This window comes from Macaca nemestrina, chromosome 17 (genome assembly GCF_043159975.1).
Source record: "Macaca nemestrina isolate mMacNem1 chromosome 17, mMacNem.hap1, whole genome shotgun sequence".
Classification (NCBI taxonomy): domain Eukaryota; kingdom Metazoa; phylum Chordata; class Mammalia; order Primates; family Cercopithecidae; genus Macaca; species Macaca nemestrina.
The window spans coordinates 51,255,159-51,280,791 of record NC_092141.1 but is presented as its reverse complement, the minus strand read 5'-3'; the positions used below and the strand labels follow the sequence as shown (position 1 = coordinate 51,280,791).

At 48.9% G+C, this 25,633-nt stretch overlaps 1 protein-coding gene and 1 long non-coding RNA gene across 9 annotated transcripts in view; one reads left to right on the top strand and one right to left on the bottom strand.

The window, feature by feature from the left end:
- LOC105476804 (CUE domain containing 1) overlaps positions 1-25,633 on the bottom strand; it is a 106,516-nt gene that overhangs the window by 54,407 nt on the left and 26,476 nt on the right. Inside the window, exon 1 of one of the 8 annotated variants that reach the window (XM_011733010.3) lies at positions 10,569-12,415. The exons of the other annotated variants lie outside the window; for them this stretch is intronic. The gene's annotated coding sequence lies outside the window, so the exon portion shown is untranslated. Of the gene's footprint in view, positions 1-10,568; positions 12,416-25,633 lie in introns of those variants that run through there. 8 annotated transcript variants of the gene reach the window in all.
- On the top strand, positions 9,140-23,643 carry LOC139359604 (uncharacterized). Its single transcript, XR_011615712.1, has 3 exons — positions 9,140-9,277; positions 19,016-19,181; positions 23,506-23,643. It is a non-coding gene; the product is annotated as an uncharacterized lncRNA (long non-coding RNA).

The following is a 25,633-nucleotide window of genomic DNA, read 5'->3' as shown; positions in this document are numbered from 1 at the left end:
GCCTGGGTAACAGAGAGAGACCCTGTTTCAAAAACAGAAATCAGAAAGGATTTCCAACAGGCATAAAAATCAGGGTTTTGTGGTCAAAGGTGTTCCAAGTCAAGGAGACCAAGTGAAGGAGACACAAGGCTGGCCACAGAGGGAAGGATGGGACTCTGCGCAGCCAGACCCCAGTGGGAGCCCTGTGTCTGGGAGAGATGAAAGACACCCCCTCGCCCCAGCTGGCAGGGGGCAGCCCCAGCTCTACGAAGGCTGCCTTCCTACACCCCCTTGCCAAAAGATGGCACCTCTCCTCCAACCATGCAGGTGTCCTGGCCCCCCAACCCCACCGCATCTCCTAGGCGAGGGAAACACCCATAACTGTCCTCACGGGCACCCAGCAACCCTGAAACACTGTGTCTCGGGCAACTTTTCAGAGCTGCAGCTGTTCCCTTAAAAAGTCACACGTCAGCCACCAGGAGTGGTGGGAAAGGCTGAATTCTGGAGAAGAGGGATGAAGGCTGGGGAAGTGGGAGGGAAGGAAGGGAATATGGTCACCAGAGGAAAAAAGTCAGTCAACAAGGAAAAATCTGATTCTAAAAACATAATGCAAACAACAAAAAAATAGGCTTTGAGCAAGCCTCATCAGCCCTGGGGCTCAGGCCTGTCCTTCGTTCCCGGGGAATGGGCCCTTGCTTCCTGTCCCATTTCACAGGGGTCATCAAGAGGCTAAGATTTCACTCTGCTCCCCTCCTGCACTTCATGAGAGCTTAACCTTCAGGCCTTCGAGGAAATTAGGAGAAACAAGAACCCTGTCCTTTGGCAATTACAAAGTAAATGGCCCTAGGGGCCCGGCATGGCGGTGGATCTCGCTACCGTGGCAGGGGCGCGGTGGGGGGCGACCTCATTCCCACCCTTCCTCAGCTCTGCAGGGTGGCTGCAGCAGAGGTGGCTTGTTTAGGGAAGCTGCCTGCTCCGTCCGTGCTGGGACCACAGGGGCAGGCCACCCACCAGGTCCAACTCACCCCTTACGAAAGCGGCTCTTTTTGTAAAGGGCTTTTGGGGACAGGAAGCAATAAACAGAGTCAAGCGGCCAAGATGCAGGGGCTGATTATGCAGTGTATGGAATTTCCAGGCCTCTTTGTACTCTCCCACCAGCTGCCCGGGGCTCTGCAGAAAAACGTGCTGGAGAAAGCCCGGCTGGTCCCTGGCTTTACAGGTGGCCTTTTGCCAGGCCTAACTGGGCCTTCCTGAGTGAGCAAGGGGGCTGTACGCCTCGAGGGCCCTACAAGTCACCACGAAGAACAGTGCCACCCGGTACCACTAGAGACCAGCAGGCTAATGGCGACGGCTTCTCTCTCTCTGACTGACACACACATACACACACACACACACACACTCCAGCCTGCTGCTCAACTCTCCACCCAGCTCTAAGTCACTCCGGTATTCCCAGAGCGGAGGGGATGCCTGGCTGCGCTGCCTGCATGCTGAGGCCAGGTGGGTGGCCCTCCTTCACAAGGAAGCTCACAGCTCAGCTCAGTTTAGCTGCACTGGGGGTGGCAAGCAACTCGGGAAAGACTGAGGCTGGTGGGGAAGGTGGCTCTGGGCTGGAGGGCCTCCCCAGTGCGTGCTCAGCTCACATTCCCCAAACAGGCTGTGATCTGGTGAAAGGTAGGCCCAAATGTGCAAAGCCATAAATGCAGATCTAAAATGGGGAACCACCCACTTGTCTCTCAATACCCTATATGCAATAAACAACACAGGGCATGACCACATGCAGCCGACACCTTCCAGTGCCAAATAGGATCGCATGAAATAAACTAAGTGGCCAGGCCATGTGTACGCTATACCATTTTTGTTCAAATGTCTGGATGTCCATGTGTATACTTGGGTACACACAGGAAGACGTCTGGGTGGATATGCACCAAATCTCAGGCAGCAGTTACCTAAGAGGAAGGGTTGCATGGGGGCAACTTCTCTTTGCTTCATGTACCTCTGCAACCTTTGGTGTTCTTACAAGAAATATGCATTATTTCTGCAGTCTAAAATAAGATATTAAACAAAATAAAGTTCATTGTTGGTGGTAATGTGAAATGGCACAGCCACTGTGAAAAAGATAGTGAAACACAGTGAAAAACCACAGTTTGGTGGTTCCTCAAAGTTAAACACAGAATTACCATATGCTCCAGTGATTCCATTCATGGGTATATACCCCAACGAATTGGAAACAGGACTCAAATAGGTCATTGTACACCAATGTTCATAGTGGCGTTATTCACAATAGTCCACAGCTAGAAACAACCCAACTGTCCATAAATAGATAAATGGATAAATAAAATGTACTCTACATACTTAGAACAATGGAATATTACTCAGCCACAAAAAGGAATGAAATGCTGACATAGGCTACAATGTGGATGAACCTTGAAAACATTATACTAAGTGACAGAAGCCAAACATAAAAGTACAAATATTGTATAATTCCACTTATATAAGGAACCTACAATAGGTAAATTCATGGAGACAGAAAGTAGAATAGAGGTTTCCAAGGACTGAGGGAAGGGGGAGAATTGGGGAGTTATTATTTAATGGGCATAGAGTTTCTGTTTGGGATGATAAACAAGTTCTGGAAATGGATAGTGGTGATGGTGGCACAATAATGTGAATGTACTAAATGCCACTGAATAATACGCTTAAAAATGGTTACAATGGTAAGTTTTACATTTAGTATGTTTTACCACCAAGAGAGAAAGACAAATAAGGCACCAGGTTGTAGAAGACACTATGAGTCAGGCCGGGCGCAGTGGCTCATGCCTGTAATCCCAGAACTTTGGGAGGCCAAGGCGGGTGGATCACCTGAGGTAGGGAGTTCTGAGACCAGCCTGGCCAACATAGTGAAACCTCATCTCTACTAAAAATATAAAAATTAGTCAGGCATGATGGCGGGTGCCTGTAATCCTAGCTACTCAGGAGGCTGAGGCAGGAGAATCACTTGAACCCAGGAGATGGAGGTTGCAATGAGCCGAGATTGTGCCATTGCACTTCAGCCTGGGCAACAAGAATGAAACTCTGTCTCAAAAAAAAAAAAAAAAAAAAAAAGACAACATCATGAATCACCATCACCAGGCAGAAGAGGGCACTACTTGGGCTATTTAGAGAGAGGGCAGCCAGCACACAGGAAATCCTGGCCTGCACAGAAGGCCTCTGTCCCCATCTGCATGGAGTGGGCTGGAAGACAATGACACCCCTGTTGATGAGGGCTGTTCAGATGGCCTGCAGAGTCACGCATGCCACAAGGCTGGGGGAGACGGCACTGCAGGGATACTTTCCAGACATTTGAAATCCTTGGGTTATGATACGCTAGGAAACAGTTATTTTAAAAGGTTAGTGTGCTAGAAAACAAAGCATGCATCAGGGAACCTTGGACAAGAGGGGACTAGGGAAGAGAGATGCTGGAGGAAGCGGGCAGGAGAGGCTGGGAAAAGAGCATCAGTGGACAGTCTGTCCTAGAGGGCCCTCAGCCAGGCTGGATCATTCACTCCACAGACAAGAGCAGGCTCCCAGGTTCAGGGTAGTGGGAAAGTGGGGGTAAGGGATAAGAGGACCCTATTTACATCTGGTAAATACCTCTGTACATCTGCAGTATCCCCACAAATCTTGTTCAAAAATACATAATGGGCCGGGCACAGTGGCTTATGCCTGTAATCCCAGAACTTTGGGAGGCCAAGACAGGCAGATCACTTGAGGTCAGGAGTTCGATACCAGCCTGGCCAACATGGCTAAACCCTGTCTCTACTAAAAATACAAAAATTAGCTGGGCGTGGTGGCAGGCACCTGTAATCCCAGCTACTCAGGAGGCTGAAGCAGGAAAATTGCTTGAACCCTGGAGGTGAAGCTTGCAGTGAGCTGAGATCATGCCACTGTACTCCAGCCTGGGCAACAGAGTGAGACTCTGTCTCAAAAAAAAAAAAAAAAAAAAAAAAAAAAAAAAATATATATATATATATATATGGTACCTATCTAAAATGAGAATGAAAAAGTTGCCAGTGCACCCCACCCCCCTATTCTTGCAGAAGGCCCAAATTCCTGTGATTTGAGGCCAAGCCATAGGATCCAGAATAGGGAATAAGGTGAAAACGACCAGGGTGAGCTGAACACCATTGTGACTGGACCTTGTTCACACACGCGTGCCCACTGGCCAGCCGCCAGGCATCAGGTTCTTTTTGAGATGAAATCTTGCTCTATTTCCCAGGCTGGAGTGCAGTGACGTGATCTCAGCTCACTGCAACCTCCACCTCCCAGGTTCAAGTGATTCTTCTGCCTCAGCCTCCTGAGCAGCTGGGACTACAGGTGCTCGCCACCACACCTGGCAAATTTTTGCATATTTGGTAGAGACGAGATTTTGCCATGTTGGCCAGGCTGGTCTCGAACTCCTGACCTCAGGTGATCCACCTGCCTAGGCCTCCCAAAGTACTGAGATTACAGGTGTGAGCCACCGCACCTGGCCATCAGGTTCCTCTTGAAGGAGAGAAGCACAGAGGAGCTTGGGCACACCCAAGTAGGACCCCACATGCTGAGAACTGTGATGCCAAGACAGGTTTCCCAGGGGCATGGTTTCCTGAGGTTTAGCCACTTATCTCCAATCACGCAAGGACTAAGAGAAGCCTTGCGTGGAGCACATTTGTGGTCAGCGGCAGCTCTGCCTCACTTGAGATAAGGATATTTAAAGAGTAGATTTTTAAACAAAAGGATGTTGTATCCAGGGGCTCTCTGAAACATGCCAGGTATTATTTGTCTCTACATGTATGCATTTGTGTGTGTACACCCATTAGAAAGAAGACAGGCAGTTTTGAAAGATCATAATGTGACTGGGTGTGGTGGCTCATGCCTGTAATCCCAGCACTTTGGGAGGCCGAGGCGGGCGGATCACAAGGTCAGGAGATCAAGACCAACCTGGCTAACACGGTGAAACCCTGTCTCTACTAGAAATAGAAAAAATCAACTGGGCGTGGTGGCGGGCACCTCTAGTCCCAGCTACTCAGGAGGCTGAGGCAAGAGAATCCCTTGAACCCAGGAGGCAGAAGTTGCAGTGAGCTGAGATGGTGCCACCTCACTCCAGCCTGGGTGACAGAGTGAGACTCTGTCTCAGAAAAAAAAGAAAGATCATAATTTAGCCACTATGGCTGTCTCAGAGACCTACTTCTTCTAGAACTTACTGTCTAATAAGGTAGCCGCTGGTCATGTGTGACAATAAAAATTTTAATTTTAATTAAAATTAATTAAAATGTATTTACTAATTTTTTTTTTTTTTTGAGAAGAAATCTCATTCTGTTATGGCGAGATGGGTTTTCACCATGTTGGCCAGGCTGGTCTCAAACTCCTGACCTCAATCCGCCTGCCTCAGCCTCCCAAAGTGCTGGGATTAAAGGCGTGAGCCACCGCGCCTGGCCTGAAATTAAATAAAATGTAAAATGCAGTTCTTTGGTCATCCCATCACATTTCAAGTGTTCATCAGCCATTATGGTTAATGGCCATGATATTGAACAGGACGTATTTTAGAACGTAAGCCCTGATTCACTGTAACTGGAAGGGCTTTATTATGACTTTCTGGTGGAGATCAAGGACTATGGATGGTCAATCCCCGGCAGAGGAGCCCTCCATATCTCCTGGGCAGACACGGCTGGGGTGAGCTCTGTGTCCTCTCATCACTGAGTCCTCAGCCTCATCCAAGATCAAAGCACTGGCTGTTTCCTGTGAAACTTGACACCCAGGCAGAGAGAAGCAGGGGTCCAGCTGGGAGCCTAAATTCTGATGTCCACACTAGCAGGGCCCAGGCCTCCAAGGACCAGGCTCAGAAAGGCTCTCCCAGTTTGCCTCACCAGGGAGAAGGATGTCTTAGCATCCCTAGGCTCCTCCCCTGTTCCCTGTCCTGGGTGTGCAAATGCAAAACTGCTTTCTTGGGCTTCTCCAGAGCAATGGGAAGGAGTTAGAGAAAAAGGGCAGCTGAGGCGGGGATATAGATATGTGTGAGGGTAGAGAGCAGGTAAGTGCACATTAAAGAGAACCCAATGGTCAGGCTAAGGAAATAACCGAAAGAGGTTCTAGCAACACAATGACTGGGTGTTTGATTCTGGTTTGGTTTGGTTTTGTTTGAGATGAGGTCTTTCTCTTCTGTTGCCCAGGCTGGAGTGCACTTGCAGGACCATAGCTCACTGCAGCCTCAAACTCCTGGGCTCAGGCAATCCTCCTGCCTCAGCCTCTCGAGTAGCTGGGATCTCAGGCACAGGCCACCATGCCTAGCTCCCTCCATCCCTTTCTTTTCCTTACAATTTCTGTGTTAAAGAACACAGGCCATTCAATGTTAGCCTTCCCCACAGACTGGAGTTCATGGAGTAAGTTTGTTTTTTTTTTTTTTTCTTGCTAAACTTCAGTGACCTCCTCTGCTCAACCCATGGGGATCCTGTGACAATAAAAATAAAAAATACACCTGAAAGCACATAGGGAAATGCTTATGGTAGTTTAAGCAAAGAACACAAGATGCAAATAAGCACAGAATGCAAATTGACATATATATGTTATGTTTTCAACTACAGAAAAAAAATGCATAGAGAAAAGGATCAAAAAGATCTATGCCTAGGGTGGGGCACAGTGGTTCACACCTGTAATCCCAGCACTTTAGGAGGCTGGGGCAGGAGGATCACTTGAGCCCAGGTGTCTGAGACCACCATGGGCAACATGGTGAGATCCTGTCTCTTATAAAAAGGAAAGCAGGCCGGGCGCAGTGACTCACGCCTGTAATCCCAGCACTTTGGGATGCCAAGGTGGGCAGATCACGAGGTCAGGAGATGGAGATCATCCTGGCTAACACGACGAATTCCTATCTCTACTAAAAATACAAAAAAACTAGCTGGGCATGGTGGCAGGCGCCTGTAGTCCCACCTACTCGGGAGGCTGAGGCAGGAGAATGGTGTGAACCCGGGAGGTGGAGCTTGCAGTGAGCTGAGATCACCCCACTGCACTCCAGCCTGGGCGACAGAGCAAGACTCTGTCTCAAAAAAAAAGGAAAGCAAAGGGAAAGGGAAAGAAAGGAAAGGAAAAAGAGAAAAGAAAAAAGAAAAGAAATATGCCAAATATATCAATAACTGTACTGGATGGTGAAATTTTGGGAGCACCCCCTTTTTCTTCCTTTATTTTTCCACAATTGGCATATCATAATGTGATCATGAGGTGACAAGTTCTCTTTAAAACATTTCAAAGAAGAGTGCCCTTAAAGTATGGCATGAGATCCAGTGTATCACCAGGCCTTCACAGTACCCCGTGGCTTTGCTCTGTTACCATGGCTACCACCAATCCAGCTGAGACCCTCAGCCTCCCAAGCCTGCTTCCCTGATGCCTTCAAGCTCCTCTTGCCATCTCCCTCCCATTTTCTCTCTACGCCACCAACGGAAGAGCAGGCCAGGTCCCTTCCAAACTTCTCGGTCTGTTATGTAAAGATCACATCCAGGCCGGGCGCGGTGGCTCACGTCTGTAATCCCAACACTTTAGGAGGCCGAGGTGGGCAGATCACGAAGTCAGGAGATCGAGACCATCCTGGCTGACACGGTGAAATGCCGTCTCTACTAAAAATACAAAAAATTAGCCGGGCATGGTGGCAGGTGCCTGTAGTCCCAGCTACTTGGGAGGCTGAGGGAGGAGAATGGCGTGAACCCGGGAGGCAAAGCTTGCAGTGAGCTGAAATCGCGCCACTGCACTCCAGCCTGAGAGACAGCGAGACTCTGTCTCAAAAAAACAAACAAACAAACAAACAAAAAACACAAAAAATCACATCCCTCCCTCCGCATCAGCAGTCCTCATGCTCAGTGAGCATCACTGTTACCTGGAGGGCTGGTTACACACACATCGCTGGCCTCTACCCCCAGAGTTCCTGATTCCCTGGGTCTGGGGTGAGGTCCAAGAATCTGCTATCTAACAAGCTGTTAGGTGATGCTGACGCCACTGGTCTAGGGACCACACCTGTTCTCCCTAAACAAGCCCTGTCCATCCTTCAAGACCTCACTCAAGTTCTCCTGTCCCATGAGGCAATCTCTGAGAACTTCAGCCAATATTGATCTCTCTCCGCCCTCCCAGAACACCTGTTCCTCTTAAGGGTGGTTTGGTAAATGGGGAGAGCACTTAGCGGCCATAATCAGGGGCAGTGTAGCACTTCAACACCTGCTGTCTTGTGTGGTTGGCTCTCCTTCATCCTATCAGTTCTCTTTCTTTTTCTTTCCTTTTTTTTTTTTTTTTTTTTGTTTGAGACAGGGTCTTGCTCTGTCGCCCAGGCTGGAGTGCAGTGGTAGATCTCGGCTCACTGCAAGCTCCGCCTCCCGGGTTCAAGCAATTCTCCTGCCTCAACGTCCAGAGTAGCTGGGATTACAAGCGCGCACCACCACACCTGGCTAATTTTTGTATTTTCAGTAGAGACGAGATTTCACCATGTTGGCCAGGCCTGATTCAACTGATCTCCTGACCTCAAGTGATCTGCCCTCCTCGGCCTCCCAAAGTGCTGGGATGACAGGCATGAGCCACCGTGCCCGCCCCTATCAGCTCTTAAGGGCAGACTGGGACAGACATTTCTTTAGTGACTCCTCATTACCCAGGAGGCATTCCTCATGTCCCAGGTGAACTGAATCTGTCTCATTCTCAGGCACCCCAGTGACATTCACAGACTTCTAATTATTCACTCGCTCATTCACTGGCAGTCCAAAAAAACACTTACTGAGCACCTACTGTATGTCAGGATATGCAAAATAAAAACCTCTTTTCTTCACAGAGGCCAAGAATTACAATAGCATGAGTGGCAGCAGAAGCCTACAGAAGGTGCTCTGTGAGGATCCCTCCCAAATGCAGTCCAACGCCCCCACCCCTGGCCCTGGAGACCGCTACACACACACAACCTTGGCCCCAGTTGCAGGTGCTGGTGCCTGCCAACAAGCACACACAGTTGCAGTCACACCCTCATGTAACCATGGTGAGGATTTGGCTGCCATCATAGGCTCTATTGTTCCCCAGCTAAGCCACCCTGGACTCAGGGACAGGATTTATGGGCAGACATTGTTAGGAGAACAGATGTTCGGGCAGGCGGGCCTGGGACCCGCTGGAGGGAGTCAAGAAGACACTACCTCCTAATTAATAGGCGGTAAATGTCGGAGGAACAGACTCCTGTTCCATTTCTTCAAACATCTGGGGTTCCGGACACTTACGCCCTCTGCCAGGCGAGACATTTGGAGCAGGCTGAAGAGATCATAGATTCTGGAAGGTAGATGTTGGTTTCTCTGTGATCTTGGACAATTTTTTACTTCTTTGTGCCTCAGTTTCACTATGTACTAATATTTACTACTCAAAAAAAGATAGTAAAGCCAAAACACACACACACACACACACACACACACACACACACACACACACACACACACGACAACAGACACCGTTTAGAAGAATAAAGGCCTCCCTGGCGCACTGATTCTCAACTGGATGGGTGCATCAGAATCTCCGGGGAGCCTTTTACTTTCTTGCTTTTTTCAGACACAGGGTCTCACTCTGTCACCTAAGCTGTATGTAGTGCAGTGGTGTGGTCATAGCTTATGGTAGCCTTGACCTCCTGGGCTCAAAAGCGATCCTCCCACCTCAGCCTCCAGAGTAGCTAGGACTACAAGCACACACCACCAGGTCCAGCTGCTAACTTTAAACAATTTTTTTGTAGAAACTGGGTGTCTCCAGGCACGGTGGCTCACACCTGTAATCCCAGCACTTTGGGAGGCCGAGGTGGGCAGACTACCTGAGGTCAGGGGTTCGAGACCAGCCTGGCCAACATGGTGAAACCCCGTCTCTACTAAAAATACAAAAAATTTAGCTGGGTGTGGTGGCAGGTGCCTGTAATCCCAGCTACTTGGGAGGCTGAGGCAGGAGAATCACTTGAACCCGGGAGGTGGAGGTTGCAGTGAGCCGAGATCATGCCACTGCACTCCAGCCTGGACGACAAGAACAAGACTCCATCTCAAAAAAAAAAAAAAAAAAAAAAGATAAAAGAAACTGGGTCTCACTGTGTTGCCCAGACTGATCTTCATCTCCCGGGTTCAAGTACTCCTGCCTCAGCCTCCCAAAGTACTAGGATTACAGGCATGAACCACTGTGCCAGCCTCTGGGAAGCTTTTCAAAGAAAAAGCCCCAGGCGTCTTCGTCAATTCTACTGAATCAGAATTTCCTGAGGTGCACCCAAACGCCATCCCCAAGACCCCAAGCAAGTCAAAGAGGAGTGCAGGGAGGAGCAGAGGCTGCAGGAGCTGTAAAGCAGGGACAGGGCCCAGGGACTCTGGGGAGGAGAGGTCAACATTAAAGAACCCCTCCTTTCTGCCTCCCATCCAGGGATTTCTAGAGAGGAAATACCATCCTCCTTATCTGAACTGACCAGTCCTCCAGGGACCTACTGATTCATCCAATGCATGGCTGAGTCCTGGGCCACTCTTCCTGCTGGCCACCACTGGCCAGCACCCCACCCCAGCATATTTCCCTGGCCCTGGGTTCTAACTCCTTGGTCCCAGAAGCCTCACCTTGGCCAACTGCAACTCTCTATTTCAAGGATTCAGGTTGTAGATCTCCTCCTTCAGAAAGTCCTCTCACATGCTCTTCTTGGCTCACTCCCACGTGGCTTTAGCCTGTTGAACCCTCTCTCTCCTCCAGCATCAATGTGGCAGCACGAGTCACATGTTCTCACGATTGCCACTGTGCCCGTTGGTGGCCCCAACAGATGGTGCCCACCTGGAAGGCGGGATTTTTTGGATCTCATTCAGTTCTCGGTCCCCAACACCTTGCTCAGTGCCCAGCATAGAGCAGGCAAGGAATATGTCTATTCATGCTGATCAGAAGAAAGGGAGAGGAGGAGATTTTAAATCAAACAGTTCTCCTAGGCACATTTTTCAGAAAATTATAGCAAATACTTATATTAGCATGTCCTGTGTGCCAGAGAGAGAAGCCTGAGACACAGGGGGTAAATAGTCCACAGGGTATCTCTGCTTCAAAGAGAAAAAGAGTTATACCTTGGGGGGTCAGGAGGAGCTACCTCTGAAGTCCTTGCTCCCTGTGCCTTAGAGGTCACAGTGACTCTATAACTTCACCCTTTGGATAAAGCAGAGGTTCAGGTTGCTGTGTACAGGGACAGGAGCAATTTATCTCTGCAGGAAGTCTCTCTTAGTGAGGTACCGGGGATCCTGTTGCATCCATTTGGGAGGGTCTGGGAGTCAGCAGTCCCAACTGGGAGCTCCTGGAGCTCGATTTAGAAAAGGGACAGTTTAATGCTATCTGGGGCCTTAGCATGAAAGGGCTTTTCTTTCCCATGTCCAGACTCCCAGGGGAGAGAGAAGGCTTCCAAGTCTCCTAGCCTGATGGTTTGAGAGAAGCAGAGGGGTGTGGCCTGCACCTGCCCCACCTGGCCTCTCTGGGTCCAGGATCAGGCCAGGCAGGAGGAGGCCCACTAATCCTGGGTGCATTACTCAAGGGAGACTGTGAAGAAAAGCAGGAACTCTGAGTGGCATTAAAGTAGGCAGGAAATAAAATGTATTCAGAGTCAGCTAGCGTAATTGAAAATGAACCATATGCCAGGCACTTGGCAAGGTGCGTCCCCACAGTCTTGATTTAATTTTCACACCAACCCAACGAGGCAGCTACTATTCTCCTTGTTTTACCAACAGGAAACTCAGGCATTGTTCTGCTGGAAGGAGAGAAGGTCAGGAGGCAACCCTCAAAACCTGGGGGTGTTTGGCCAAGGCCAAGTAGAGATTTAAGGGTCTTCAAGTAAAGCATTAAGGATTCTTACTCTTCATTTGCTATCTTTCTTAAAGACAGAACAAAATAAAATGGGATTTAGGTTGGATTCCAAGAAAAACTTCCTGACTGTAAAGAGGTATTAGAAAGTTCATTTCCTAGGACAGATCCCTGAAAGATGTAACCACATCAAATGCCCATTCTGCAGGCAGGAGACTGGACAATTTGACATTTACCACCACAGGCATGCTCAGGGGTCCCCTCAGGTGACTGGGCTCTATCTCCCATCTCAAGTGAGGCTTGTGGACAATGCAAAATCTAAAGTCAAACACATCCTTTGCTAAATTTAACAAGGAGATAGGCATAGAGTTCAGATGTTAAAATGAAGTCTTCTTTTAATGAATGGGCAGGGTTTGGAGTTTGCCAGTGTCATCAATGAGGTTACTGTGGCTACATTAAAGTTAGCACATGAATGTTGGATGATGCAGTTTATCAAACCAGCAGGGACTGAGCAACAACTCAGGCAGAAAACTGGCGCCTGGCCTTAGGGAGCCCTGTCCTGCCTGGGCACCCTCGCCCACGTGCCACAGCTAAAATGCTGGTAGGACCTTGGGGACTCAAGGCAGGGCTGCCACTGCCCCCGGCTGTTTGGGCCAACACTTGAGCTCTGGCCTGGAACAGAAGGCTCCCTAATAGGTTGTTATGAGCCTGGGAAGGCGGAACAAGCTGGGCAGGGAGGAGGGGCCTCGGGAGGCTGTCTAAAGACACGCTCCCAAGCCGAAGGTTTCATTTCCTGCCAAGCAACTCGCCGGTTTGCATCAAACACAGAATTTACTATTCACCATAGAACAACCATATGAAAAAAACTTTGCAGAGTTTACCCAGATGTAGGTTTTCCTTAAGGTAAAAGAGGAGTCATGTTACCGAAGCCTCATCTTCTCACGAGTTCAAAACCTCTCCACCCTCTCAGGAGAAACCAAGGCCCGGAAAGGTTAAAGGCCTCGGCCTCAAGGTCCCACCAAAGAATCCGAGCTGGTGCCAGCTCTCCGACTCCTACCCAGCAACCCGCCGCAGGTGGCCAGCAGCTGCCTCTGAGAACGCAGAAGGCCGAGGGGGGCTGAGAGTGTTTATAAATCACAGCACTCTTGCTCCATCCCGATGGCCTTGTGATGCCTGAGGCATGAGGGCAGGCCAGGACAGGAGCCATGCAGCAGGGTCTCCCACCCCAGGCCCTCCAGGCCCCCAAAAGGCTTCCTGTCAGGCCCTGCACTGCCCCCTCCTCCGGCTTTGATCTCAAAGAGGGGAGGGGTTGGAGAGTCCAGAGAAGTCCCCACTTGGCATCGATTTGCCCAAAGCAAAGACAACACAAAGGCTGCACCTGTTTCCATGGAGATGCGACGGGGAAGCAAGGGAACAAAACAGGGAGAAACACAAACCCGTCACCACCTTCCAAGCCAGTGTGATCGATGCTGGCAGACCAGAGCCCTGACAGGAAGACAGCGGAAGGATGAAAGGTAATCAGTGGATCTAGAAGCCACACTGGGAGCCCTTTCAGGCCACAGAGAGGAGGCCAGCAGCCTCCCCCACCCCCAGCCGCAAACTCGCCTGGGCGCCACTCTCGAGAACCAGTCCAAGCAAAAAGTCCCGGACGGAAATCCACAGCGAGCACTTACTTTACAAAAGGATTCCTTGCTTGACTAAGGGATTCCTCCAAGCAGCAAAATCCCACCTGGAGTGCACTGTCTGTTTTGTTTCAGTATTCACTTCTCTGAACAGGAGGAGGAGGGGGCCAAGGGAGTAACTTCCAGGGGAAAGTTTGTGAGAAGAGATGAGGGGATGGAGGGGTAGGGACTGGACTCTGTTCATAAAACATCTCCTAGGAGAGGCCCACAAGAAAATGGAGACGTGGCAGCTTTAGAAGAGAAAGGTGAGCAGGCTGAGTGCCTGAGGCCCATCCAATAGGGAGGACATGGGAACATGAACAGCAGAGAAGGCTGGGCGGCAACAAGTGTCCCACTAGGTCCCTGAGGTTGCCACCAGGGCACACAGGCGCTCTCAAAGCCACCGGGCTATGAGGAAATGTGGGGTCAGCCTAATCTCCCCCAGGGTGATGAGAAGGCCAGTGGCTTGATGCCTCCCCGTGAAGGCTGGAGGAAGATGCCAACAGGAGGCCCAGCAGATGGCCGGGGCTCAGAGGCTGTCATAAGGGCCTCTTGACTGGCACTCACCGTTCATCAGGTGACACATACTAAGTGCCACTTAGCACATGTGGTCATCCTGGGACAAAGAGGCAAGGCCACGCACCAACACAGCCCTGCCGTTGGAGAGTCTCAACCAGGCCTTCACTCCACTGAGTCTCTTCCTGACTATAATTCTTACAGGGAACAAAACCAAGGATAACAATAACATTTACTGAGCATGCCGTGTGGGCCTGACGCTAACACTTGTCTCATTGATCCTCTCAACCTCCCATGAGAGAGAGGCCTTTCTTTTCACCATTGACTGATGTGGAGACAGGCACAGAGAGGTAAATAACTCGCCCAAGGTCACACAGCGAGTAACTGGCAAAGCTAGGATTCAAAAATAGGTCTGCCCAACTTCAGAGCCTGTGAACAGCAGGCTCAACACCTGCCACATTAGCCTCATTTAACAGGTGGAGACAGTGAGGCTGAGAGAAGGCAGGTGACATGCACTGAGGCAGAGGCTGAACTCTGAAGACCAGTTCTCCTGACCCACCCCAAGGCTTTTTTGCCTTGTGAGGCCTCCTCTAGGAATGCCAGCTGGCTTTCTTGGTGGTGTATGTGGACTTCTCTGTGTAGTCACTTTCCTGTTCTGGATCTCAGTTTACCCCCTGCAACAAGGTGGCATCATTAAGAGTGTGAGCCCCTGCTGTCTCACGGAGAGGAGCTGAGAAGAAACATGGGGTGTGCATTCAAGGTATTACCAGCGAGCTGGTAGGAGAAGCAGGCTCAGTCACAAAGATCCACAAGCTCTGTAATGTCCACAGAGCAAAACCCTAGGTAGCATCTCCAGGCCGCTACTCAACAGTCTTCCCACCAGAGTACATGTGCAAAACCCTCAGGGAACCTGGGGACTTCCCAGGGGTATTCAGACATGGATGCCTTCCAGCGAATCAACTTCTAAAAGCTCCACTTCCTGTGCTTCTTCCTAAAACTGATCAGCTGGGAACCCTCTGTGTCTGCCAGTTCTCTCTTCACCAAGGCCCTCGTAAACTCTTCCCAAAAGAAAGGCCTACCCCCAGCCATCCCAGCCTCACCCTGGTATCCTGCCCTGTGTTATAGAAGAGACGACGGAAGAATGCAGCCCTCATGGGAGGAGTTCCAGGAGGACAAAGAACTTCCTTAAGACGTTGAGAAGGGGACCTTATCTATCTTACCTACCCATCTGTTTATTTTAGGATTAGAATTAGGAAGCTGACACAGGGACACCTGTTTAACCTGTTTAATAAATATTTGAATTAAAAAGAGGAGTCAGAGTTTTTCCGACACAAAGTATGATTTGGCTGGCTGGTCTAACCACAAGATCCAGCCTGGGCAATTAGGAATTATGGTGGACGTTTTCCACAACTGCCTGGGCTGGGTTTGCCGTTCTAAGGCTTTGACAAAAATAAATTTGAAGCAAGTATATGGCATACAATAGGCCTGGAAATACATTCCACTTAAAGTTATGATAAAACATTTTATATGTAAATTTTTATTTTTATTTTTTTGAGATGGAGTCTCGCTCTGTCACCCAGGCTGGAGTGCAGTAGTGTGATCTCGGCTCACTGCAGCCTCCACCTCCCGGGATGAAACGATTCTCCTGCCTCAGCCTCCCCAGTAGCTAGGATTACAGGCGTCCGCCACCGCGCCTGGCTAATTTTTGTATTTTAGTAGAGATAGGGTTTCTCCATGTTGGCCAGGCTGCTCTTGAACTCCTGACCCCAAATGATCCTCCTGCTCTGGCCTCCCAAACTGCTGAGATTACAGGCGTGAGCCACTGCATCCAGCAAATATATGTCAATTTTTTTTTTCTTAATTAATTTTTATTTTGTGAAACAGAGTTCTGCTCTTGTCACCCAGGCTGGAGTGCAATGGCGTGATCTCGGCTCACTGCAACCTCCGCCTCCCAGGTTCAAGCAATTCTCCTGCCTTAGCCTCCCAAGTAGCTGGGATTATAGGCATGTACCACCATGCCCAGCTAATTTTTGTATTTTTAGTAGAGAGAGGGTTTCACCACGTGGGCCAAGCTGGTCTTGAACTCGTGATTTCAAGTGATCTTCCCTCCCTGGCCTCCCAAAGTGCTGGGATTAAGGCGTGTGCCCAGCAATATATGCCAATTTTTTAATATATGAGGGGATACACAGTTGTTCAAAATTCTTTTGAGGTGTAGGAGTGAAAGAAGTTTGAAGCCTGTTGCTTTCCTTCCCTGGAGCCATGATCAAAGGCTTAAGCTCCCATACCAACAGACCCACTAAGCCATATACATAGTAAGTTCTCAAGAGAAGGTAGCTGCAGTGTATACAACAAGCACTAGACCTGAAATCTGGGTATAACTTTATTTCTGCCACTTCTTAGCTGTGTGGCTCAGAAGGTTAAGTCATCCATCTTCCTTAAGCCTCAGTTTCTCCCTAAGTACATGGAGATAATACCATACAAGGTATATTCAAAATCCTGATGACGAGGACATTAAATGAACAAGAGAAAGGGCATCAGCACAAACAGCCCCCAGTAATAGCCAACCAGCAGGCGTTTTCTGTTTGGCTTGGACAACTTGGTATTTGTCTCTAGCCAATATTAATAACTAACATTTATCGAGCGCTCACTACGTGCCAGGCACTGGACTAAGTGCTTCACAGGCCCTGGCTCATTTTGTTTTCACAACAACCCTGCAGGAAAGGTACCATTCTTACTCCTGATCCACAGGCATGGAAAGCTTAAAGACTTGCTCAACTCACTCAGCCAGCAATTAAGGGCCCAGTAGGTCTTTTTGATTCCAGTGACTGTGCTCTAAAAACCCTCCCTACTCAAAGTGCAGCCTGAGACCAGCAGCATCAACAGAGACTGGTACCTTATGAGCAACGCAGGATCCCAGGAGCTACTCCAAACATGCTGAATCGGTATCTGCATTTTAGCAAAATCTATGAGGGATTCATATGCACATCCAAGTTTTAGAATCATCACTGCTCTAAATCTCTAGTCTGGCTGATTTTACCATCCTGGTTTTATCTTGCTGAAGGTAATGTAATGTTTGCTTTCTCCATGCACACACACATACACAGCTGGCAATTAAAGCAAGCAAGATGGTCAGGGATTATAATAATCCATCAGCAACACATGCAAAATGCATTTTTAAAAAAGGGCTAAGAGGATCCACATCAAACTGTCATCAGTGGTTACCTCTGAGAAATGGGATGCGATGGGGGGATTAGGAGGAGCCAAAGGCGGCTTTTTATTATCTAAATTTTCTTTTCTTTTCTCTTTTTTTTTTTTTTTTGATATGGAGTCTTGCTCTGTCACCCAGGTTGGAGTGTAGTGGTGCGATCTCGGCTCATTGCAAACTCCACCTCCCAGGTTTGAGTGATTCTCCTGCCTCAGCCTCCCTTAGTAGCTGGAATTACAGAAGCCCACCACCACCATGCAAAGTTAACTTTTGTATGTTTAGTAGAGAACAGCGTTTTGCCATGTTGGCCAGGTCGTTCTTGAACTCCTGACCTCAGGTGATCTGCCCACCTCAGCCTCCCAAAGTGTTGGGATTACAGGCGTGAGCCACCATGCCCAGCTGAAATGTTTAATAAACAGGGTATAGTTGTAAATAGGTTATATAATTTAAAAGGAAAGCATGTTTTAAAACACATGTACAGATCACTGGGAATTAGCTGTATTTTATGAGCTCCGTCTATCCAAGGTTATTGTCAGCTATCCAGCCTCAGACTGTGGAAAGCCAAGGTAGGGAGTTAGTAGGGAGGTACTGGTGGAACAAAAGGAGCGCTGTGCTTGGAGCTGGAAGACTCCACTCCAGGCTCTGCCCCTGATTTGCTGTGCGATCGTGAGGCTCTCCTTCATGGGCCTGTGTTTCCTCTGCTATAAAATGGGGGAATCCCCTTCCCCTTTTAGGGACCTACAGTGCAGTGAAAGGCATAAAAGTTCCTCGTGAACTGCAAGGTGCTTGGCAATGCAAGGGCCAAGTGTTTTCTTGAAAAGAAAAGAGACGAAAAAAAAAAAGCAGTGAAACATTCACCCGCACTCATTCCATTCCCCAAATACAGATATCCCATGACTTTATAAGGAAGATATACAGAGTAACCTGGATTTAGATTCCGTGGGAGCCTCAGGCTGATTTTCAAATCCTTATTCGAACTTAGAAGTTAGGCTTGGACGTGGTTCAAAACATGAAAAGAAAGGGCTATTTCTCAATGTCTGGCCCATTTGCTTTGTGCTTCTCTCCCGGTTTCTCTGCAGGCTCATGAGTCTGGGGAGCTTCTGTCCCAGTGTTCTGTGTGCTTCCTGTCTGGGCACAGTGGCTGCCCTCTCCTTTGCTTTCATGGCTTTCTACCAGCACCTGTCTCCAGTGCTGCCTCTCAGTTGCTCTTAGAGCAAAAGACTTGGGGTCTGTGGTTCGGCTCAGTTCTCACCGCTGCCTCTGTTTTCCACTTTTTATCTTAGAAGTCAGACTTGGCCAGGCGCAGTGGCTCACACCTGTAATCCCAGCACTTTAGGAGGCCAAGATGGGCATATCACTTGAGGTCAGGAGTTCAAAACCAGCCTGGCCAACGTGGTGAAACCAGTCTCTACTAAAGATACAGAAATTAGCCAGGCGTGGTGGCATGTGCCTGTAGTTCCAGCTATTCGGGAGGCTGAGGCAGGCAAATCACTTGAACCCAGGAGGTGGAGGTTGCAGTGAGCGAGATCGCACCACTGCACTACAGCCTGGGGGATAGAGAGACTCCGTCTCAAAAAACAAAAAGAAATCAGATCTGCAGAAAGAGCAGCAAATGCTACCCCTCGCTCATCTGGAGGGTGTGGAGTTTGAATATGGAGGGATAAAGTGACTTGCTCAAACTCATACAGCCGGCTTAAAACAAACAGAGTTGGGTGGGGTTCGCTGGCCCCAAAGTCCAGGCTTCTTTATCCTTGCTTCCTCTATGACCTTTGGAAATAACCTCCTTTCCTTAAGACTTATCTATCATTCATTTGCAACTTGTCTGTCACTGACCTCACCCCTCTGTTCATTCTAGGAGACATGAATCCGGGGATTAAAAGTTGCTGTGCTTTTCCTCAAACAGAACAATCCTAAAACCACATAGTCTGAAAGTATCATTGAAACTGACCCAGAAGAGAATCCCCAGCCAGATTTTCCATGGAGAACCAGACCTGTCTAAACCAGTATGAGCTTTCATTACGGTAAAGTAATGGCAAAAGAAGCCTCAGGGCAGACAATTCCAGACTCACTATTTCAGTGGCCTTAGGTGACTTGATTCACTTCTCTGAGCCTCCAGTTTTCTCATATGCAAGACAGGAAGAGCGCTACCACTTTTCAGTTTAAAAGGAAGATTACAAATAAGGATAAAGCTCTTCATACATAGTAAGAGCTCAATAAACAGCAACTATTACCATCATGATCACTGTCATTCCAGACCATCCATCCCAAAGACAGGGGTCTAAATCAGTTCTCCAATCCAGCTGCACATTAGAATCACCTAGGGAATTTCTCCCTCTCCCTCTCTCTTTTTTTTTTTTTTTAATAGGGTCTTGCTCTGTTGCCCAGGCTGGAGTGCAGTGGCACGAACATAGCTCACTGCAGCCTTGACTCAAGCGATTTTCCCACCTCATTTTTTGAATTTTTGTAGAGACGGGGTCTTGCCATGTTGCCCAGGCTGGTCTCAAACTCCTGAGCTCAAGCAATCCATCCACCTCGGCCTCTGCTGAGGTGCTAGGATTACAGGCATGAGCCTCGGCATCTGGCTGTGAATTTTATTTTTTGTTTACCAATTTCCAGCTAGCTCCCAGGTGATGCCAATGCCACTGGTCCATGGCACCCAAGACTCAACATCTTGGGCAGATGCCTGGAAAGGCTGTATGAATCTTCATCCCTGGACAGTCTCAAAGGCCACCTCTGTCCAGCCAGGCTAGATTGCACTACCTCCTGGAAGCAGACAGTCAACTATATGATTGGGGCACGAAGACTCAGAACCAAAGCTTGACCCCAGGTGACTCTCTCTCTCTCTTTGGTTTCCTGTTGGCTTTTTGGGTTCTACCAAGAGCTGCAGACAAGTGTGGCCACAAAGATGCACTAGCAAATTAATCATGGTGCCACACCCTGCCTTCACGTAGAGTTACCGTCTCAAGATCATCCAAGGGAGAGTCAGAAGACAAGGGGCCTGGTCATTTTCACTCAGATAAGCAGGGTATAGGAGAGCATGGCCTGCCTTGGCTGGATGTCCCAGCCAGAAGGAGCTGAAACAATGGCCACTCTGGTCAACCAGACTCCTCTGATCAGCCAACCAAGAAAGCTTCCCACCAGGAGATGGCGAAGTAAAGGCACAGTTGATGGGCTCCCGTGAAACAAGAGCTGGTGGGGAGCTGGGTGGCAGGCCCCTCTGGCTTTGAGGTTGGTGCATTTTGTGACCCTGAATATCAACAAAACAATACTGACTGGACACCTACTATGTGCCAGACAATGTTACATAAATATTTTCATCTGATAATCACATCAACTTTGCAAGGCGGGCACCATCATCTTCATTGTACACCTGAGGAAACAGGCTCGATAGATAAGTAACAATGGAACTTACACAGGACAGAGCCAGAAATGAAACTCAAGCCTGTCCAATACTTCCTACTTCTACTTTTTTTTGAGATGAGGTCTTGCTGTGTTGCTCAGGCTGGGCTCCTGGGCTCAATCAATCCTCCTGCCTCAGCCTCCCAAGTATCTGGTACTACAGGCATACACCACTGTGCTCCAATTCTTCCTGCTGCTGCTGCTTCTTTTTTTTTTTTTAATTTTTTTTTTTGAGACAGCATCTCGCTCTGTTGCCAGGCTGGAGTGCAGTGGCATGATCTCAGCTCACTGCAACCTCTGCCTCCCAGGTTCAAGTGATTTTTATGCCTCAGCCTCCCGAGTAGCTGGGACTACAGGCAGACGCCACCATGCCCAGCTAACTTTTGTATTTTTAGTAGAGACAAGGTTTCACCATGTTGGCCAGGATGGTCTTGATCTCTTGACCTCATGATCCGCCCGCCTCGGCCTCCCAAAGTGCTAGGATTATAGGCATGAGCCACTGTGCCTGGCCTCTTCCTGCTTGTTTACGTTGCTGCTCAAAACTCTTAAAAATCTCTGCGACTCATTTTACTCTTTCATTTGGGGCAGAGAAGAAAGGGGAAAGTGTATAAATCAATAGAACTGGAAGTGGTGTCTATCCCATGTGTTGCGTGGCTAAGCAAGGCACCCAGCCCCAGGCCCAGGGCTGGAAATGAGACTCTATGAATGACCGAGAGCCAACCTGAGCCTGGGTCCCATCACCCCACTCCTGTATAAGCCACAAGAAGCTTCCTGAAGCTGTCGAAGGGCGCGCAAATGAGCATCCCACTTCTATGGAGCCGAGGGCTAAAGAGGCCATGCTAGAAGCCGCTGTCCCATCAAGGCCCCAGACCTGTACCACAGCCAGGTCCCTCCTGCTAGCACTTTGGCAAGCAGGGGCCTTGGCAGAGGCCCCAACTCTGGATTAATATTACACCAAGAGAACCCAAACAAATGGCTCCTGACTTTCACGCTCCATAAAGTTCTGAGGCTTAAAATAAAGATGAGTTTGGAGGGGAGGGGGTGTCAACAATAGTCAGCAATGGTACAGCCACAGGATGAAACACTGTACAGCCACTTAAAAGAGTGTCTTAAAACCACACCGTTCCATTAAAAATTCTCATTATGTAGTGTTACACCAAAAAGCTAGATTCAAAGGTATGTAAATCAGTAAGATCACAACTAGTTCTTAAAACCTGTGCACATTAAAAAAAAAAAAAAAAAGAACAGAGGGAAATACAACCAAATGTTTTCAGCAGTAGTACTGAAATTATCAGAATGATCGATTTTACTGGAAATTAAACATTTTCCAGTTTTCCTTTAACGAGCACGTAAACTACCCAGAGGGCAAGGGGAACACATTCTGACTAAAATCCGTGTGTCTGAGAAGTCAGGATGAAGAGCTGCTGGGATGGCATAAACCCCTCCAGGCAGCCCACAGCAATGAGATGGGACAGGCACAGCTGTAATCTGGAGGCCCTCAGGGCTCTGCTGTGGTCACACCTAAACAAGCAAGCCAGTGGGTTACCCTTCCCCAGGGGCAGAAATTCTCCAGGGAACATAACCAAAAGCCCGTTAGCCCTTAGAGTACTCTAAAGGACTTTGGCAAAGACGCTGCAGTGAAACACAGCCTGCTCAGGTGCTCTGCCCCAGGCAAAAAGACAGAAGACAGCTGCCACTGCAGGGTCCAGTGTCCCTTAGAGACCCCCAGCCAATGAGGATCCCTGCCAGCGCTGCCACCCCCAAGCATGAGGATATAAAAGAGATAAGCTTCACCATCTGGGGCGCGGGAACCTCCTGGGAATGCCTGCCTGAATGAGGGAGAATGGCAGGTCCCCAAGCCATGTGCAAATGTGAAGGAGGAAGAGGGTCAAAAGAGAAGGAGCTGCAGCAGCTGTCTCTAAAAGAACACTAATTACAGGGCCGTCCTGCCTTAGCCAGGCCTGGTACTGCCAGCAAAGATGCTCTCAAGCTCAACGTTCACCTGGCCACCTGTCCTGGGCTGCCTGTCCTCGACTGCCTGTTCTCTGCCGCCTGTGGTTGGCCCAGAGGTGGCAAGGGTGGTCTGGCTGGGACTGCAGGCCTGATGGCTCCCCAGGCTGGGTGGGGAGGCCCCAAGCCCAGCTTACTGGGATGTCCTCATCCTAGGGTCAGGGGCCCTGTGCCAGGAGACCCTGGAACGTGGGGGTAACTAGAGAACTTCCTTCTCTGGAAATGTTAGAGACCCACCAACACTGGAATGGAAAAAAGTGAAGTATTCATCCCTTGAAGTTGCGGGAGGGGCACAGTCAAGTGCAGAGGTGAAAAATGCCCGTTCTCCAGGGGTCCCTCACCTGCCACTCAGAGCAAGGAGCTCAAGTTCACCATCACCAAAGGTGCCTCTGCATGGCCTCCTGTTGCTGGCATTTTGCTGAGACACTGGAGAGGACCCAAAGAGGCCCACACCAAGCCAAAAGGTGGGCAGGAGGAAAGAGCACTGGCCTAGCAGTCAGACTAGCCAGATCTTGTCCCCATTCAAGCCCCTTCACCCCCTGAAATAGGTGTGATACCCATCCTAGACACTACATCAAAACATTTACAGATCGGTGAGAAATGTATGAGATGGGACTTCTAAAAACAACCAAATTCTGGCCAGGTGCAGTGACTCACACCTGTGTAATGCCAGCGATTTGGGAGGCTGAGGTGAGTGGATCACTTGAGGCCAAGAGTTCAAGACCGGCCTGGACAATATAGCAAGACCCTGTCTCTATTTACAAATTTTAAAATAAAAAATAAATGTAAAGCTGTTAAAATCTAAACAAATGGAAAGTGTGATTAAGATGCATGGGAAGTCATTATAAAGTGAAGGCATTTTGCTTCTCTTTCAGGACAATATGCAAATTAGAGGCAAAAAAAATAAATAAATAACTGCATTATTTTTCTTTTCAGACCACTCATGTACCCACTGTAAAACAGAGTTATGGGGCTGCTTCTGGAACATAGGGAATGGGGCTCAGCGGCTGGTGCCACACCAGGCCTCTTGGACCAAAGCGGGAAAGGAATGACTCAGAGAGGGAAAGGAAGAGACAAAACCAATGAAACAGGAGGAAAAGTAGGGAGGTTGGAACCCGGCATCTCTGGGAAAGAGACCCAGATGAAAGGGAGGCGCAGCTGGGGGAAACAGGCCGGCAATTGTTCACAGGGATGGCCGGCCCTGCTGCTTTGTGTGTTAATGTAATTAAGGGCTTGGTGGGGGCCGATGTTGAGAGTCCTTTAACTCCCTGCCATTCTCACAGAACGCCTGGGACACAGAGTGGGGCTGTTATGGATGGTGCCAATGGGTTTCTGGGCAGCTCAGTTAAAAGGGCATTCAGGGGCAGGCGGGCCTGGGCAGCAGGAGGTGAAGCCCTCATTCCAGGGTGCCTGAGAGGCACTTCCTCCTCCTCCCCACTGCCCCCGGGAGTCTCCCAAAGCCCTGCCACTGCCCTGACCCCAGTTAACACTCCTGGTAATTGCTGGGGCTGCTGCAGAAAGCCCAGAGAGGAAAAAAAAAAAAAAAAAAAAAAAAAATGCCAGCGTTAATTAGAGAGAGAAAAAAAGTCTGCTTCTCCAGTGTTCACTGAGGCTTCCCTCCTGCCCACACCCTCTGGGTTGGGGCATCCAGTTTCAAGGAAGCTCCCAAGGCAGGGCTCTCCATGCCTAAAGCCAAAATCAACAACAGCACATGGAAATTACTGAACAGGAGCAGCTGGGTCTAGCAGGCTTCTAGGAGCCTTGCTCCAAAGCTCCCAACCCCTCATATTTCCAAGAGGTATGTCTAGGGGTCTGCCCCCCAACCCCACTCATCCAAAGAAAGCCTCACATTAACCTACAGCCCAATAACCTGTTGCTCTGCAACAAAGACAGTACAAGTTCTTGCTACCAACATGAGACTCCTCCGGATGGCAATGGACATTCTGTAGGCAAAACAATTCATGCAATGTAAGCCTTTAAAAATACTGTCCCATCTCACCTCACAACTACCCTGTGAGGTAGGTACTATTCTTTCCTCCACTTTACAGATGGGGAAACTGAGGCTTAGAGAGGATAAATAGCTGTACCTAAGGTCAACAAGCCCACAAGTAGCAGAGGAGGGATTCAAACCCTGGCATCCTGACTCCAAAGCCTGTGTATGTAACCCCTATTCTATGCCACGGGGCACTCAGATAGTCACTGGGCAGTAGAAATACGCCTTGTGAAGCTTACAGCCTGGCACAAGGTTCTTAGCAAAGGCTCTGTGAGGTTTCTGTGAGGTCTACGGAACCCCTCATCCCCAAAATCGAATGCACAATTTAATGTGTTTGTGTGTGCCTATGCTTTTTGGGAGGGTGTCAAAGTTCTCTTTAGATTATCCGTGGAATCTGGGACCAGACAAAAGCTTAAGAACCTAGGACCAATAAGGTAGCAACACTCCGATGCCTTGTGAAGTCCATTCTAGAACACATATCTTCCGATTTGAGTCCTCTACTTTTTCAGGCCATCTCTTTGCTATCAAGTAATAGCGAAGAGGGCAACTTGAGTTTCTCCAGAAATGGAGAATAGACTGGCATTCAAGAATTAGAGTCACCTGGCACTGGCAGTCCACCCAGCCTGACTGGGAGAGAGTATCCAGGATATATACTCGGGGTGGGGAGCGGGAGGGAAAGGGTTAACAGTCAGGTCCTGCGGGATTAAAAGATTTCCTACACTGTGTTTATGACTTCTTTCCATCACTTAAAAACAAGTTTCAACATTGTCCCAATTCTGATCCTGGGTTTTAGTTGGATCCACACTGAGAAAAATAATTCATTACGGCAGCCCCAAACTATCAGAAATTAGCAGGCGGGGAAAAAAGTTTCCATTCCATACTAATTTGCTACAGTTTTAAAGGCCACCGTCTGTCTAAAAACAAGGGTGTTCCTTAACTGAGGCCATTGTCCTCATTTCCAGATGCTCCAAGACAGCAAACAATGACAATGATGCTGCTGCCAACATTTGACACCCAATATTATCAAGCCCAAATTCTGTGTGCTGGGCTCTTAATGATAAGCTTTACCCA